This window comes from Gavia stellata, chromosome 1 (assembly GCF_030936135.1).
Source record: "Gavia stellata isolate bGavSte3 chromosome 1, bGavSte3.hap2, whole genome shotgun sequence".
Classification (NCBI taxonomy): domain Eukaryota; kingdom Metazoa; phylum Chordata; class Aves; order Gaviiformes; family Gaviidae; genus Gavia; species Gavia stellata.
This window is the reverse complement of record NC_082594.1, coordinates 419,731-436,147: the sequence shown is the minus strand read 5'-3', so window position 1 is coordinate 436,147 and position 16,417 is coordinate 419,731. Positions and strand designations below refer to the sequence as shown.

Below are 16,417 nucleotides of genomic sequence, written 5' to 3'. Positions count from 1 at the left end.
TAAGAAAACAGGTTTCTTTGGGTCTGAATGTAGTTGTCATCATGTCATTGTGGGTACATAGATCTGACCTTGCTTAAAAGATCTGGCCTTTAATCACTGTATTCCATATGAATGTACCAGACTGACGTCATCTTTATTATTCTGCCTGACTATTTAAAATTTTTGGTGTAACTCCAGCATCCTTCTGGTGATTGGATAGGGAATCTGCTTATTAATTTGTCAGTGAGAACAAGGAGGAAGGACTGAAAGTACAATGGGGAGAAGGCTGGAATTCAAAACTGTTCTGACACGCTGGATGCGAAACTAGAAATGCAGTTCACACCGTTGAGCTGGTAAGAATGGGAGGATTTACGTCAGTAAACACTAGTATCAAACTGGTTAGTCTGGCAGTAATATTAATCTGTAGGGGTTTTAATGTTATTTTTTCAAAATAGAAATAGAGTAGGCAGCACCTCTACAACAAAGCTTTGGGAAGTACCCAAGATGACAAGGCAAACATTAGTCAACAATGTCACAGTTTGCTAAAATAAACAAGAAAATAAAACCCGAAGTGAAGACTATGTCAGAAAGTATGAGTAGGAGTGTTGTACCCAGGGCACGCGGCGTAACCTTCCCCTTCTTCTCAGCATCAAACGGACAGGTGGGGGCACCTTCTGTAAAGGAACACAAAGACCTGTTAGGAAAAGGAGAGCAACAAAATAATTTAAAGGCCACACGATATGAAGCATGAGGACTCCTTTCACGCATGAGATTTTTTGGAGAGCTATGGAGGTGCCATCCAGGAATGTTAGAACAGACTTACTAAATACCCTTCTGGGTTGGTTTGGGTAAACTGTCGCCTTTTAGGGTGGCAGATGGACTACAAGATCTCTTGAGGTTCCTTCTATTACTACTTTTCATGTTTCCATCAAAAATTTCACATTAGATGTATATTTTCTACCACTGTCCTATGCATCTCATTTGTTGTACATGTATTTTGATATTTCTTATCTACATACAGGATAGCATCTTCTGCCTAGTGATATGTTGATCTTCACTCAGCAGTGATATGGGAGTTTGAACTCCATGGTATTATTTCAGTTATAATAAATACTTGGTAGAGACCCACCATCACTCTTGGCCTTCCTGTATTTTTGTCAGCAAATTATATGGGCAGACTGGATTTCTCAGCTATTAAACATAAAGGTGTATTCGTTTGTTTTTCTTGAACATTCTGGATTTAAGCCAGACTTCGCGTGCGATGAGTTTCTCATCTAGGCTCAATCTGAGGACGTGACTGACTTGGAGTAGAAATGTTACTACAGTAATATTTTATGTTATTACTGGATGCACACAGATTTTTCCCATCAGAAACACCCATGCAGACAAGGTTTCCCCTTCTGACCCCTCTCTGTGTGAAGCCATGAGGACCCGTAAAAACACAAATTATAAAGCAGAGAGGGGTAGTAGCTAAGTGTGATCAGAGGCTGATATTTACATCAGCATATATTATAGAAAGAAGGCTCTTCTGCAAGCTTCATCTTCTAACTACATCCTTTGGGCTAATAAATTATATCTCTTCTGTAACAAAAGGCAGGGTCAGCGAGCTAACATCTGATAAAACCACATTTTTCAGAAAAATGCGTCATTAATGGTTGTTTTTTGCTGGAGGTAAAAATGGCCCAGCATTAAAGCGATTAGCTTTTCAAAAAATTATACATGACCATTTTCTAATACTGAATCCATTGCTCCCAACAGCAAAACTGTGTTCTTCTGATGAATGAAGATGAAATAATTACTGGTGTGGAAGCTATATCCTTTTCTAACAACGGGTGAGTCACCTTGATCTGATGACTGTCAGTGTCCAGGGCACTGCAGAGGTCAGCAATAAATGTCGTTGCGGCCCCATGAGGGTTTATTTCCCAGAATTTGGTGTAATTACGAGATAAGTTGGATAATAAAACGCTGACCAGTTGGACACAGATCATCCTTCAGCTGGATATGTCATTGCACCTGGAAGGAAAGGCAGAAATAGCAGTTAAGCATTGAATTTGAAAGTGGTCAAAAGCAGGTTTTCTATACCCAAGGAAGTACTTCAGAAAACTCACCCTGCTATCTTAGACATGATCTTACTATCCAATATCTCTTCTATTTTCTCATCAGATTGGTTTGCTTCAGCACTGCCCATTTCTTGACAAATACAACACGTAGCAGGAAACTTCTCCCTTGGTTCTGTCAACTAGCACTAGCAGCCCCCAGTCTGGCTGTCAGAGCAAATTACACCAAGCAGTCAGGTTATTGAATGTGGCCCAAATCTTAGTATTCCATATGCAAAACAACTGGCATTCATTGCTCCAGGAGGAGCAACACACTCTGTGACTACCCAATTCAGTCTGGGTCACAGAACAACCTTGAAGGGTATGAATTGCAGCCCACCAAAAGCAAAGCTCTTGATTTCCAAAAAGGGAATGTGATTAAAAAGAAGAGCCTGGGAACAATGTGAATGCACCCTGGTTTTGAGATTTTTTTTTCCCTTGTGCCAGGTGCCATCTGGGATTTTCCTGGAGGTTTCCCTAGTCCTGAACACTGAGAGTCCAACTCCACTGTGCTCTGCTTCGCAGCTTCTGCTTTTCAGATTGGCTTTTCGCCTGGGTTACACTGGGAACCTGCTTATCCAGTCTAAGCTGAATTCACCTTGGACAGATTGTAAAAGTCACCGATTTGAACAAACAGGCTGAAAACAGGAACAAACACATTCATGGTGCATAGATCCACCAACATCTATTAACTGTGCTTGGGATGAAAGAGCCAGCTTGTGAGGCTTCTGCATTATAGCATGGCAGGTGCTGTACTCTCATTTTCTTGTCAATAAAGTATGCTAGAAATAACAATCTCTGATTGCACAAAATGGAAAAAAAAGGATTTGGGAAAAAACTCACTTGTTCGGCGCCAAATGCCGTAAGCCTCTAAAAGATGTCCACCTAGTTGCATATAGTCACCTTCCTTACCCAGTGGAGAGTCAGACGTTGCCAGGAGCTTACCTGGTCTCTGCTATGCATCTTAGGAAGGGACAAACAATCCCTCAGCAATGCTTATTTCTCCCCCATCATAACTATAAAGGAGGCAGTTAGCCCCACGCCAGAAGAGTGGTGTGGTTGATGCTGTGTTTTTAATAGATTTCTTCTATGCTAAAGAATGCATATAAGATACTAATATCCATCCTGTCTTGGTGAGATGGTAATAGTTTAAGGTGAAAAAGTTCCTAAGCATAATAGATACCCAAAAGAGCAACTCTGGACTGAGACATCCAGGTCCCAAACGGCCCCATCGCTGCAGCAGGCACAGACCTACCTGGCATCTCGCCTGCTCGATGTGCTTCAAATGCTCAAAGGGGTGCCCAGCTGAGGCTCCATTCTGACCACTGGCATCCTCAAAGCCATCCTGTCTAACTCTGCTCCTTCAGCTTGAAGATGTTTCGTCACTGCGTCTGCATGTCCATGCCTGCACATACACACAGGTCCAGCCGAGACTGTCTGTGCAGCCGGGAAAACACCTCTGCTCAGCCAAAATCCCCAGCGTCTGGGGAGCTGAGCTGCTCTCCAGGCACTAACACCTGTGCGGATCTCCACTAGACCTTCTCCAGATGCAGCTTAGGCACCCAGGGCACTTCTCGGGCACCACAGGTGGGTTTCTATAATCTGCAGGTGTATCTACACCCAGTGACAGGGACCCCAAGGAGACTCAGCACCTCCTCCAGCATCCAGCCAGCCCTCATCTCCTGCTGTGTACCCAATGCTGAGGGCAGCCTGGGGAAACGAAGGGAAGATCTGCATGGCCGCTCGCAGGACACGATGTGAGCAGATGTGAGCTCCCTGCTCCGTGCTATGCCGCGGATGTCACGCAAGCATGTGCACAAGACATCAGTGATAGAGGACACGTGCCCTGCGAGGATGGAGGTCTGCAGGTGTGTTTATAGCACTGGCGCGGCTGTCACTGCAGCTTGGCATAGGCATGGCTTAACAGCCTTCCAGCTAGCATTTGGCATTTTGTGACAGCGTGGAGGTCGCTGCAGGCAGAGAGTGTCTCCTGAGAAGCTGGGAGCAGTCAGGCAGTCAGCTCCGGTGAGCTCAGTTTTGTCAAGGCTAGACTTGCCCCGGTACCCAAGCTGTCTGATTTCCTCTGTCTGTGCTGTGCAGAAGTTGCTCTCAGGAAGACAGACACATGAACCAAGGATGAGAGGGCTCAGGGGAGTGGGAATCTGATTTTTTCATCTGGTTTCAGTCATAAGGTTCACTTATTCCTCTGCACAAGGGACAAGACGTTTTTTCATGCGATGCATCACGTTAAACCCAAATGCTTCTCTCGTTCACATCGCTGTAACTCCCAAACCCCACCAGCCACATTAATTTCACTCTGTATTTAAACCCATACTGCGGAAATCGGCACAACAGCTCACTACCTTCTCTGCAGAGTTCAAAAGCAACCCCACCAGGGAGGGATTTCGCTGGGTGAGTTTGCTTTCCACCCGTTTCCAGCATAACAAAAGAGTCCCATGATGGAGGTCAAAAAGCAGTTTTCTTCGGAGTCTACGTAAGTAGGTGCATGTTATGCAATGGTATTTAACCACTGGAAGAAGTTAGTGGAAACATTAGGAACATGCTGAATTTTCCAGATTTGAGTTTTTTAGAATTTGACTGAATAAATTTTTGCAAGATGCTTTGGAGAAAAACCAGCTGCTGCGTTCAATACAGCGTATGTTAATGGTCAGAGAGAGCATATGGGACAATGACCAGCCTAGAAGGGTTTCTGGCATATACCAAATGTAGTTTCTGCCAGTTTCCCTATATGACTGTAAGCCAAGATCCACCGAGAAACAATATTGAAAGTGTTTTTGGATGGGGGCCCAGAGCTTACGTGTGGCTTTTAACAATTAAGGGAATGGTCAAGGAAATATTTCAGGAATAGTATGTCAAGGGTATGTTAACAGTATGTTAAGGAGTAGCATTTTAAGTATTCTCAGCGATTTCTCCCAGATCTGATTGATTGGTTTTCATCCCAGAAATGGTGAGATTTAGTGCAGGTGGAAGCTGCATGCACAGGTTGTCCAGGAAAATGAGAACAGGCTGAGGAACATTGTGCCCAAACCAGGACTGGAGACCAGCAGCACAGAGGGGAGGTGTACATGAAACAGCGTATCCTCTCAACGAGCTCAGGCAGAAAACCGTGAGGTTGCAGAACTCTCGCTCTGACCCATAGCTCACTTTCCATCGTCCTGTGTAGCCTTCAATAGACTTTATTGCCCACAGCAGCCCACACCTGTGGTAGCCGGTCACTTGCTGAACGGGTCTCAGGTGCCACCGAGCTGCGACGGCTGCTGTTGGGCTGCTGCTGCACATCACCTCTGGTCTGCGCAGCCGAAACAGGGGGCAGCACGGATCCTGCAGTCTGCTCCGGTGTTTGACCTCTGTGCGGCTGCAGTCAGCCCCTTTTGTACTCCATCCCTTTGATTTCGACCCTTCTCCTGAGGGTTCCTTTATCGGTTTTGCACAGTCCCACAGGACCCTCAGTCATCCCGAGTCCTCTCGTCCATCATTTCCCGCTTCTTATCAGCTACGGAGGCCGGGCTGACCCTCTCCAAAGCTGAGGCTGGAGTTTCCTAATGGCCCGTCAACTAGTGGCTGAAGAGTTTTGGTCTTTGCTGTTGTCTCCATTATCTATCAATCAGGTTTGTTCCTCTGTGTGTTTTGTGTCTTTCCCTCTTACTTACTCTTCCCTTAGAGCTGCAAACGTCATGATCTGACAACCTCAATGAAGCAGATGCTCTCTCCTTCCACATACCCTTGCAGGGACTAGAAGGATTTTGGGAAGAGGCAACAAAAACAGCCAAAGGCCTAAAATAATTTCCATGCAAGGAAGAGCTGGGTGAACCACGACTCTCCAGTCTGGAAGAGGGATGACTGAAGGGGTGAGGAAGGGCTCTGTAAAATCGTGCGTGACTTGAAGAGGACATTCAGGTGTAATTGCTCACTGTCTCTTTTAATACAAGAACTAAGACACATTAAATAAAATAGCAGGTGGCAAATTTAAAACCAATTACAGGAGCTGTTTTTCACTCAACAGGATTAAGCTTTGGAACATTTTGTCAGAGTGAACTGCAAACACCAAAAGTCTGCAGGGGCTTAACCAAGCAGTAAGACAAATCCACAGGAAAAAAAAATCCATTAAGGAATATTCAACACAAAACACTGCTCTTGGTTCAGGAAGTTCTGGAGCCTCAGATCGATAGAGGTTAGCAGAGAAATGATCCCCTTGTGCTTGCCATGCGCTTATTCCTTTCCTGAACACTGCCCAGGTCACAGAGTCTGCTGGCCGGACCTTCGAGCTCTCCCCAACAAGCACAGAGCTTCCTCGGGGGCTGTTCACCTCCCCAGGGAGCAGCAGACCATTCTGCAACCACACCACCTCCCATCCCAAACCCAGGACAGTGAGAGAGAAGCTGCCTGGAGCCTGGAGGGGGGTCCAGCCCCATGGAGCATCACCAAGTGTGTGGCAAGGAGACAGGACATCAGGCTAGGAGAGTCTATGGAATTTGAAAGGTGGGAGTCCTTCGCTGTCATCTCACCCTGGACAACCACGGTGAAATAGCCTCCTTGCCGCTGCATCCTCTCACCTTGCAGGGAGGAGTTTTGCACCAGCAGCAGCTCATCTGTGGCGACCCCCATGCCAGAAAGGCGCTCAGACCCTGTAAAGCATCATTTAAAATGCTATTTATTAGAGCTAACACTATAAAGAAAGAGAGGACAGCATTAATAATCCTTTCAGATGCTGGGAACTCCGAGTTGTGTAGGGTGGAATGGGTCTCCGGTCAGCATGCAGCATGCTGTGCAGACCTCATCCAAGAAAGGGCTACCCCATTTTGGTCATTTGAGCTATTATAAGAAAATCTGTTCCCACAACCCAAGTTTCAGCAAAGAAACCTTGACGCAGGAGGAAGAAAGGGCAAGCAAGGTGGTGAGGACTGTGGAGCCACAGAAGGCAACATTGCATTTCCTATCCATCCCATTACAAATCTGGCGCTTTCTCCCCTTGTGAACACATTAGAGGAAGAACCTTTGCAATAAGAGCCAAAAAAAAGCAGGATCCATGTGTAAGTTTGAGACAGCCTGTCAGAGGACCAGCCAGGATCCGCATGTGACATTCCACAGTGCATTTTGCAGACACTTCACCCAAGAATGTCTCCTCCAGCAGAGCTGGGACCAAGTGCTGGGTCACTGCACGTACGAACATGGGGTGACTGCTGTCCTTGGAGGGTCCAGCTGCCACTGTGTAAAACCAGTGTGGGCATGGTCTTCTTTCAAATGACCAGTGGACAGATGCTGCAGAGTGGGTAAGACACAAAATGGGAGAAACAGATTAAGGGTGCCTGCATTACTGCTACCCACACCACAGCACATCTCTGCTTGGCAGCAAAGAGGAGATACGTAACATATTTGTGTGCAGCAATACCACTCATACAGCTGGCATGCAGCTGACTTGCAGGTGATCAGAGCAGATAAATACACCAGTCTCCTCTGGCCACAACACATGAATGAACTTGAAATGCCATGCAGACCCAAGAGCAGGTGGGACTAGTCATAGCTCTGCCCACCCCAGGCTTCAGCTCCCAACCCCCAGCAGGTCGTGAGCATCACCCAGCAGACTGCAGCAATCTTCCATGCATGCACAGGCAAAGCCAGGGCTCAAGAAACTTATTTCTTATATAGACCCAATGCTATCTTGTGTTGCATGAGTGCAACGCAGAGAAGGAGGTTTCTCTAGCGTGTGTCTGTACAGCTCCTTGCACAGGGTGGGGCTTGATCTTCAATGTTTGTGACCTGAAGGCAGATTTGACTCTGATTCCCGGTCATTTGTCTGTTCCCCGGAGCCCCTTTATTCAAGATCCCTGGGGGTGGTTTCAGAGACCTCATAAGCAGCTGTTTGTGGAATCGGTGAGTCTGGCTCAGGCTTTCTCACCACAGTCAAAACTGAGCCTCAGCAACAGAAAAATTTGGTAAGTTTCCAAAATGCAAAGGGTAGGAACGTTGCCATGAGGTTTCGTACCTCAGACAGCACTTGCAGAGCCTGATCTTGATGCTTAGAGTTTTGACTATATGGTACTCAAGGGCAAAGTAAGGAAATAGTGTTTAATCCCTTCTCTCTGTTTTAATTAATATGTTAATTCATGTGGGTTTTTTTCCAAGTTACAGGAGAGTTAGAAAATATTAGATCTAGAACGTATCACTGTGATGATTTGTTCTGACATCCTGCATCACACTTCCAGAAGAGTTTCATAACCAATTTATTCATCAAGCCCATCGTATGCGCTTCAGGCAAAGCATACGTCTCAGAAGAATTTCTGTTCTTAGCTTTACAGTTCCAAAAGATGAAGAATTTGTCATCTGTCAGTTTTTATTTTCAGATTTGCAAACTAGCAGTGTCTCATTTAATCCAATTTCTGTCTAACTTCAGTTTCCAGTCACTGGGTCACGTTGTGCTTGTAGGTTATATTGAAGAGTCGTCACTGTCAACCACGCACCGAATGGTGGACAATTTTTACATCAATTCAGCTTTTCTTTTGCCAATCACGTAGTCTAAACTAAATAAGTCCTTCAGTAAGAGACTTGTTTCCCCAGAGAATAAGAAAAAACTCTCTCCTTTGATATGGACTAGATTATCGCTGTAGGTCCCTTCCAACTGAAATAGTCTATTCTATTCTATATAATTCTGCAAGATTTTATCTTATATAGTGTTCATTGTCAGTGCTCTTCCTGAAGTTTCTGGATCTCCATTTCCCTGGAAAGATCTCTTATTTGTAGCAGTGGCTCTGTTGTCATGCAGAGATTCAAGGGTTTCCATTCGGGAGAGATTAAGCAGCAAGCATTGTGTCTCCGGTTCCCTGTCTCACACACAAGCACCAGCTGCCTTGTCCAGACTATTCCATGTCGTACGTGGCAGACTCTGCATTTCCACAAGATTTATTCATACAGCTCTCTTTCTCTGGAAGCTCTTTCTCTCTGCTGATACCTCAGGTGAAATTTGCATTAAATTTATATTTCAGGTTTTTTCCAAAACTTTATTCAATTCATATCTATTGGATGAACAATTACAGGTTTTGTTGGACAACAAGTTATATTTACCATGAAAATAAATTAAAATATCCTCAGCCCTGTAATCCACCTTCCCAAGACAAAATCTGGATCACAGGGGGTGCAAAAGTCTAACTCACTGCCGGATGGACTTGTGTGATCTAATCATGATTTATGACTTCAAAGCAGTAGTATTTAAAAAACAAACATTGCTGTTAGGAACTTCTAACATATTGAGGTAGCTGATAAATTTCACAACTCCTTGATGCTTTTGTCTAAATTTTTATCTCATTCATGAAAATTTTATCCCATAGTCATAAATGAAAAAGGAAAAATAATCAGCAGCACATTCATTAAACACTGCTATGAACCTGGGTAATTTATGAAATTTGTATCATCTGCATATATAAATATACATATGTCTGTTTTCTGGTTTGTGGGCACTACACTTATTTGTTGAGGTTTTTTTATTTCAGTGTAGATGCTCCCTGGTCCATCATGTAGTTGTCAACAGCTCCAACTCCGCCCGTTACACGTTCATCCTGGCAGACATCCCGGGGATGGAGGTTTCCCACGTCTGGCTCTACACCCCTTTCACTTGCATTTACATTGCATCCCTCGCAGGGAACAATCCTCTTTGTCATCAGGACCGATCCGAGCCTCCATGAGGCCAGGTACCAATTCCTCTCCATGCTGGCCATCACCAATTTGGGTTTGTGTCTGTCCAGAGTAACAGCCGGGCCACTCTGCACTTGACCTCTATATCTGGAGCAGAACCAAAATCCAAAACCCATGCCACAAGAGCCAAAGCTGTTCCTGTGCTCAGGAGGACTAGGGGAGGCAGTCTACTTTCCCTGGCTGATGGAGAATACCTGGGTGAATGGATCAGGCATCCTGGTACCACCTTGTCAGCATCTGACCAACACTTCCAAACAGAATGGTTGCTAAATGGCTTGCTTTAATGGTACACCGTAAATATTCTTAAATCATGAAGCTATGATTGCCATGTTATAAAGCCATGCAGATGTGCGCTCACTCTCCCTATGTAAAGAGGACACTATCCATCGCTTCTACCTCCATGTGTCTGATACGCACTTTAGCAAGAAGAAATACTGTGCGGCAGACCTTGGGTGGCTGAGTCTCCAAAGAATGCCCTAGCTAACAAAATCTATGAGGCACATGTGTTCCTGCTCTTAAACTATTTTAATGACATATCTAATACCTTTGTACCCTTTAAGCGAGAAAATCGGTCACTTGAGAGATTAAGTGCCTCTGAGAACTCCCAACAGTGGCAGATATATGAGAAAGAATGTACTGAAGCAGTTACCAGTCATGATTGTCAAGGATAGAAAGTTAAAATGGGAAACAAGTTTTTATAGTTGAAACCTATAATGTCCTTAAGAGTAAACATGCTTCCAGTCTGAAGAATGAGCACTGGGTACATCCAGCATCCTGCACCTGAAGTATTTAACAGCACAAATTTATCTTAGACTTGTAATCTGATAGAAGAGTTTCTTTTGGAAAGCTACGCATACTCATTAATACAGCTGGGAATTGGGATGGTGTTACTGTGGGTCCTCTGAAGTGTAGATTCCCTGATGTCTGTGGCATTATGCGGGGGCACATTTGTGAGGGTCTGGGCAGGGGGTTGACTCCATACACATTTTGTTGGAGAACTGTCTGCCTTCGTTTATTTTCCCCCAGCACGTTAAATGTGCCAGCGCAAAATGAATGTATACAGTTCAGTTAACTGGCTAAGAGCCTTCATGTCTGCTTAGATCAGGTTTCTCTGACCCTTGTCCCATGGAGTTTCTAAAATTTCCAATTTTAAAATTTTGAACTGATCTCCCACCCCCATGAGGAAGAATTGTTCCTCTATTGTCCAGCCGATTTTTCCCCATTGCAACTTTTGTACTCACCCTCTTGTCTTTTCACCTCTGATGAGTCTGACTCCATTTTATCTGTAATCTCTTTCAGGTATCAGAAGACTTTAATTAGAAACCTCTTTTGCCTTCTTTTCTTCTGGTTAAAAAACCCCAGTTGCTTCAACCTCTCCTTGTATGTTGTGAGCTCCAGCCACCTGACCGTCTTAGTGCTCTCACCTGGACTTGCTCCCATATATCATTAATTTTGCCTGTATGGAAGGATCCACAACTGGCCAAAGTAATCCAGATGCAGTCACACACATGCTGATTAAAGGGAAAAATCTCTTCCCTTGACCTGGAGGTTGCTCTCTCACAAATGCAGTCCAGTCCGCAGTTGGTCTTCATTGCTGCAAGGGCACGCCAAGGACTCATGTCCGACCTGCTGTCCACCGGGCCCTTTCTGAAGAGCTGCTCTCCAGCTGGGCAGTCAGTCAGCACCAATGCAGGGGACGTTCCATCACAGGGGCAGGAATCTGCATTTTTTTCGTGAACCTCATGGAATGCAGTTGAGAATTTCCAGGTGCAATTTCTCACTGTTTAGACAGGGCTCAACCACGAAGCGCTAGGTGCCCAGACCTGACGCAGTGGCTCATAAATGCCCCGCCAGAGTTAGGTGAGTGCCTAAGTACTTTAAGCAACCCACCTCCTGAGCCCACATCTCTCTCCACACGTCATATGTCCAGGTAATGAAGTCACTCTGAACTGAAGCAACATCAAATCCTGCGAGTCTTAGCGTGCCCCAGGGTGGGGAGATGCTGAGACTGGGTGTGAGTCCAGCAGCTCCTCTGTAAGGACCATGTTATTTCAGGCGTCTCTTAGGCACACGGACATGCATATATGCCTTAGTCACAATGATAGTCACACTTGATACAGAATCAAAAAATGAGCAAATTTTAATTCTGGAAGAAATTATTCATTAGCATAAGACCATTATTTATTGCTGTCATGATGTTGCCTAAAAGGAATGCAACAGGCTCTATTTCAACGTATATTTGCTCTCTACTTGCGCGGGGAGGTTTAATAAGGTCTATTGCCTAGCAGCCAGTGGAATGAAAGGCTTGGTACCTAAAGTCCCCTGAAAATCTCTGTCTAAAATGTGAAAGCCACAACACTGCTAATTGGCAAGCTTCATACACAAAGGGGAAACCTCTGAAAGAATACTGCAAGCCGTTCTCTAGTTCTTGCATCCATTTCAACTAAGCTGACACTGAAATTAATAGAAGACGTCTGTCTGCTTCCCTTCTACAGGCAAAGTGCAGTCCTCTCGAGTGGTCGTGATTTAAGCTTTCTCAGTTAGACTAAGACATCCTTGAGCTGAAGGTGGTAGCTCAAACCTCCAGGAAAAAAGAAAAAAGCAGAATAGTTAAAGGTTTGTGGGCTGCACCCACTCTACCCATCCATTTGTTGGGGATCTCCTTTGGGAACGAGCCCAGAGACCTGAGCTCACAGCCTGAAGAAGTGGCTGGAGGCTGATCCATCCCATTTGAATCTGTTCCCCAGGAGCACTTGCCCTTTTTGCTCTGTGCGTTTCTGACTGAGGTTCTGTGATTTTACACATCTTCCCCCTTTTCTAATGACAGGTTGACCTGCGTATGTGTTTTGTTTTCACGGAGCAGCTTGTGCAACCACTGCTTGTCGTGACAGCCCTTAGCGTCAGAATCGTCCAGCCTGCCAAGCTGCACCTTGGAGGGATGGAGCTGTGTGTGAGAATGACAGCAATCTGCCTCAATCTGAAGAGCATCTTCTTTTCTAGGTACCTTGGCTGAAGAACAGACGAGCTGTATCTTCCAAGTGCAGAAGTTCCTGGTGATTTAGGGTGGATTAACGTTACAGTACTCAAACTGAAACATTGCTCTGTGATACAATGCTGAAGACAGACCCAAGTGCTTTTTTGAAAACCAACATACATGAAGAATTTTCAAGCCGAGTACCAAAACAATGAGGTAGCAAATATTTCTAATCACATTTGAACATTTAGGCCATTATATGACCACAGAGAACATTAAAACCCAGCAATAATAACAAAATCCGGAGCTTCATGAAATTAATTCTGTACCTTCTGTGCATTGCCTGACGCAGGGGTTGCTAAGTTCAAACATATAACTACTGTATGCTCATGTATCTTCAGTTTCCCCACGCATAATATCGCTGGAAATAAAGTCAGAATACACCAAGATAACAGATACAGACAACCTCATGTCTATAGGGTAAGCCTAGAGTCCAGGCTTACAAAATGATAGGTACCCAAGGGAAAGGACCCAGAAAGGGTTAACACTTGCTCTAGGACTAGATTCATGGTGGGGATTTTACATGTGGAAGCACCAGGCTCTCCCGAAGTTCCCATTGGACTCCAATCCCCAAGGTGTTGTTTCAAGGATGTTACGAATGTGAGAGTCACCAAGCTGAAAGATGATGTCTGAGAGGCCAGGTCAGCTGTTCGCTCAGGTTTATTTCTTGCGTAATGACTGCAACAGCCAAATCACCTTGGTAGGTGAGATAAGGGGCTTGGTTTATTGACACTTCTAATTCTGGCTTTCAACAGGAGTAAGGAGCACTTCAGCTGGAAGATGGTTTTGCTTTGTTCTTAAAGCTCATAATCAGGACGCGAAAAAAAGGATTTACCTTTCATCAGGAAACTTTTTCCCAGGTCAGACTGCAGGTGGGTGCCTTGCCTTCACTTCTCTGGGAGGGTTTGTTTAAAACTGCCTGTCGTCCCCTCTTCTCAGCTTTTTAATGTCTGCCAGGTAAACCATCCTGGGAAAAGGCAGTGCAGCCTTGCAAAGCCAGCAAACCTCTCTAGTCCTTTTAGACTAAAAACCAGAGGTCAGTTTGTAGATGAGGCACAGTCTGCGCAGTACAAAGCTTCCTCGTCCCAGGCACTAGAAGTCAGGTTATGCTCCAGTGTCTTTTCCCCTCCCTGCTCTTGAGACCTACACTGCTGGGCTCTTTGCATGGTCACCAGACTCTTCCAGGATGAGGAAGGTTCAGGATAGCTCATTATCTTTCTTCCTCTTTTCTTTCAGGCTAGGTGACTGCTGAACCAAAGGAAGGTGTGTGGATGTGGCATTGTGGGATGTAGCTTGATGGACATGGTGCTGTGTGGTGTTGGGTGGGTTGTGGCTTGCTGTTGTTGTTGTGTGGCGTGGGTTTTGTGGTTTTTCTTTTTGTGGGTGTGGGGTTTTTTTTGTTTTGTTTTTTTTTTTTTTCCAGGTTGGACTCGATGATCTTACAGGTCTTTTCCAACCGTACTGATTCTGTGATTCTGATTCTGTGAAGGTGAGTGATGGGTGGTAAGTGGATCCTTCCCATGGGATGGTAGTGTGCCTGGTGGGAGCAGGGAAGATTGGAGTCCCTGCTTCCCTGAGGGACAGGAGCTGCTCCAGGGCACAACCCTGGGTCTGGAGACCGCAGGGTGCAGAGAAGGATCCAGGTGAAGCACAGACGGAGCTGGGGCTCGCGCTGCGGGAGGAGGGCAGGGACATTTGGTGCAGCAGGAGGGTGGGAGCAGAGGCCCTGGGTCCTCTTTTAAAAGGGTGCATGGTAAGGCACAAGGCTCATGTCTTATTTGGGGAATAAGAGGGGACTAGTCCTGGCTTGGTAATTCAGGGGATGCATGTGCACTGCTTGGCGAGACGGGTCTGCTGCTGCTGCAGCTGCTAGTGATACCCAAGAGAGCTAATTCAGGTATCACTGTGGCAGGGAGTACACCTCAGCCAGCTCATCTGGCTTCCACAGCATGCACACACGCACGCGCGCACACACATACGCGTGCATGTGATGTCCTCACCATCCCTTGCTGCATGCTGGAAAACTTGGGGCACACTCTGCCCACAAGGACACGCGGCTGTAGCCTCTGCAGGTCCAAAGGACTGACACGCCGTGTTCCCGGGTCAGCCTGGCTTTCAGCCTGCCTGTGTCTGAGAGCAGAGGCATTTTCCTTCATTTCTGTGTAAAACTAGAGCACGCACTGGCTCCACGAGGAAGAAAGCCCATGTTAATGACTGCTGTGTTTCTTTAACAGCGTTTCGGGAGACAAACACTCTATGTGACAGACATCTCAGAAGCAGGTTCAATGTTGGGACTGGATTGGCTCAGCAACCCCCAACACCTCCGATGCACTTGTATTCCCTGGGACAGGTCTGCTGTAAACACAGAGGTACTGGGCGATTGTAAAAGTCGTAGAGTGAAAGGGCTGGAAGATGCTTCATCTGCTAACCAGACCCCCCAGGGTCTTGGGACGTGCCCCTCCAGCCTCCTGGAGAAGATCTTCCTGGGAACAACTCCCTCCTGCTGCAGGGACACCCTCTGAGTGCAGGTCTTCAACTCATGATGGCTTTCCTTTTAATCCCATCACACCAGCACTCACACCCATAGCTTGTTGTTGTGGGGAGATCTTGTGCAACCAGCTCAGCCGCTGCTTGCGATGACAGCCCTCAACGTCCCCATCATCCAGTCTGCTGCATCCCTCAGTCATCCTTGACCTGGAGGCTGTCCACATCTGGCTTGGTCTCCTTGTCTGCACCCTCTACACCATCTCCATTTTAGGGAACTGCACCACTCTCTGCATCTTACTAGAAGACCAACATCTCCATCAACTTATGTACTTCTTCCTTTGCATGATGTCCCTCAACGACCTTGAGGTCTCACTCTCCATGCTGCTCACAGTGCTCACCACCTTCTGTTTTGACTCCCGAGGAGTTGGCTTCAGCGCCTGTTCAGCCCAGATGTTTTTCATCCACTCCATCTCCTTAAGTCAGGGCTGATGCTGACCATGTCCTTCCATTGCTTCATTGCCATCTGTAACCCACTGCACGGCCGCCCTTGCCGGCACCAGGATCCTGGGCATCAGGCTGGCTGCCGCAGTGAGAGGCTTTGGTGTGATATTGCCCTTGGCTTTTCTTCCTAAGCGCTTGCCTTTCTGCTGTGCCAAAGTCCTCTCTCATCCTTACTGTCTGCACACAGACATAATGAAGCAACCACGTGCAGACATTTCTCTCCATGTTTTGATTGGTCTGTGTGCTGTTACCCTATTCTTTGGAATAGACTCATTGCTCATTGTCATCTCTATGTTATGATTTGGACAACCATCATCAGTACCACATCTCAAGGGCAGCGTCTCAAAGCCCTGTGGACCTGTGTCTCCCACGTCTCTGCTGTTCTAATATTCTGCGTCCCAACGGTGGCTGTCTCCACCATACACTGGTTTGGGGAGGACCTTCCTCTTCTTCTGATGTCCAGTATTTACCTCTCTGTGCCTCCTATTCTCAACTCCCTCGTTTACAGTGTGAACAACAAAGACATTTGAAAGGACATCCTCGGAACGATCTCCAGGCAGCAGACCTAAACTGCCTGAGATTTAGGAGTGCAAGTTTGGAAGGATTCAAGTAA

The 16,417-nt window shown here is 46.0% G+C and overlaps 1 pseudogene; it reads left to right on the top strand.

Annotated features, from left to right (window-relative positions):
* The first annotated feature begins 4,534 nt into the window (after positions 1 to 4,534).
* LOC132317761 (olfactory receptor 51I2-like) lies at positions 4,535 to 16,334 on the top strand (annotated as a pseudogene).
* The last annotated feature ends 83 nt before the right edge of the window (positions 16,335 to 16,417 follow it).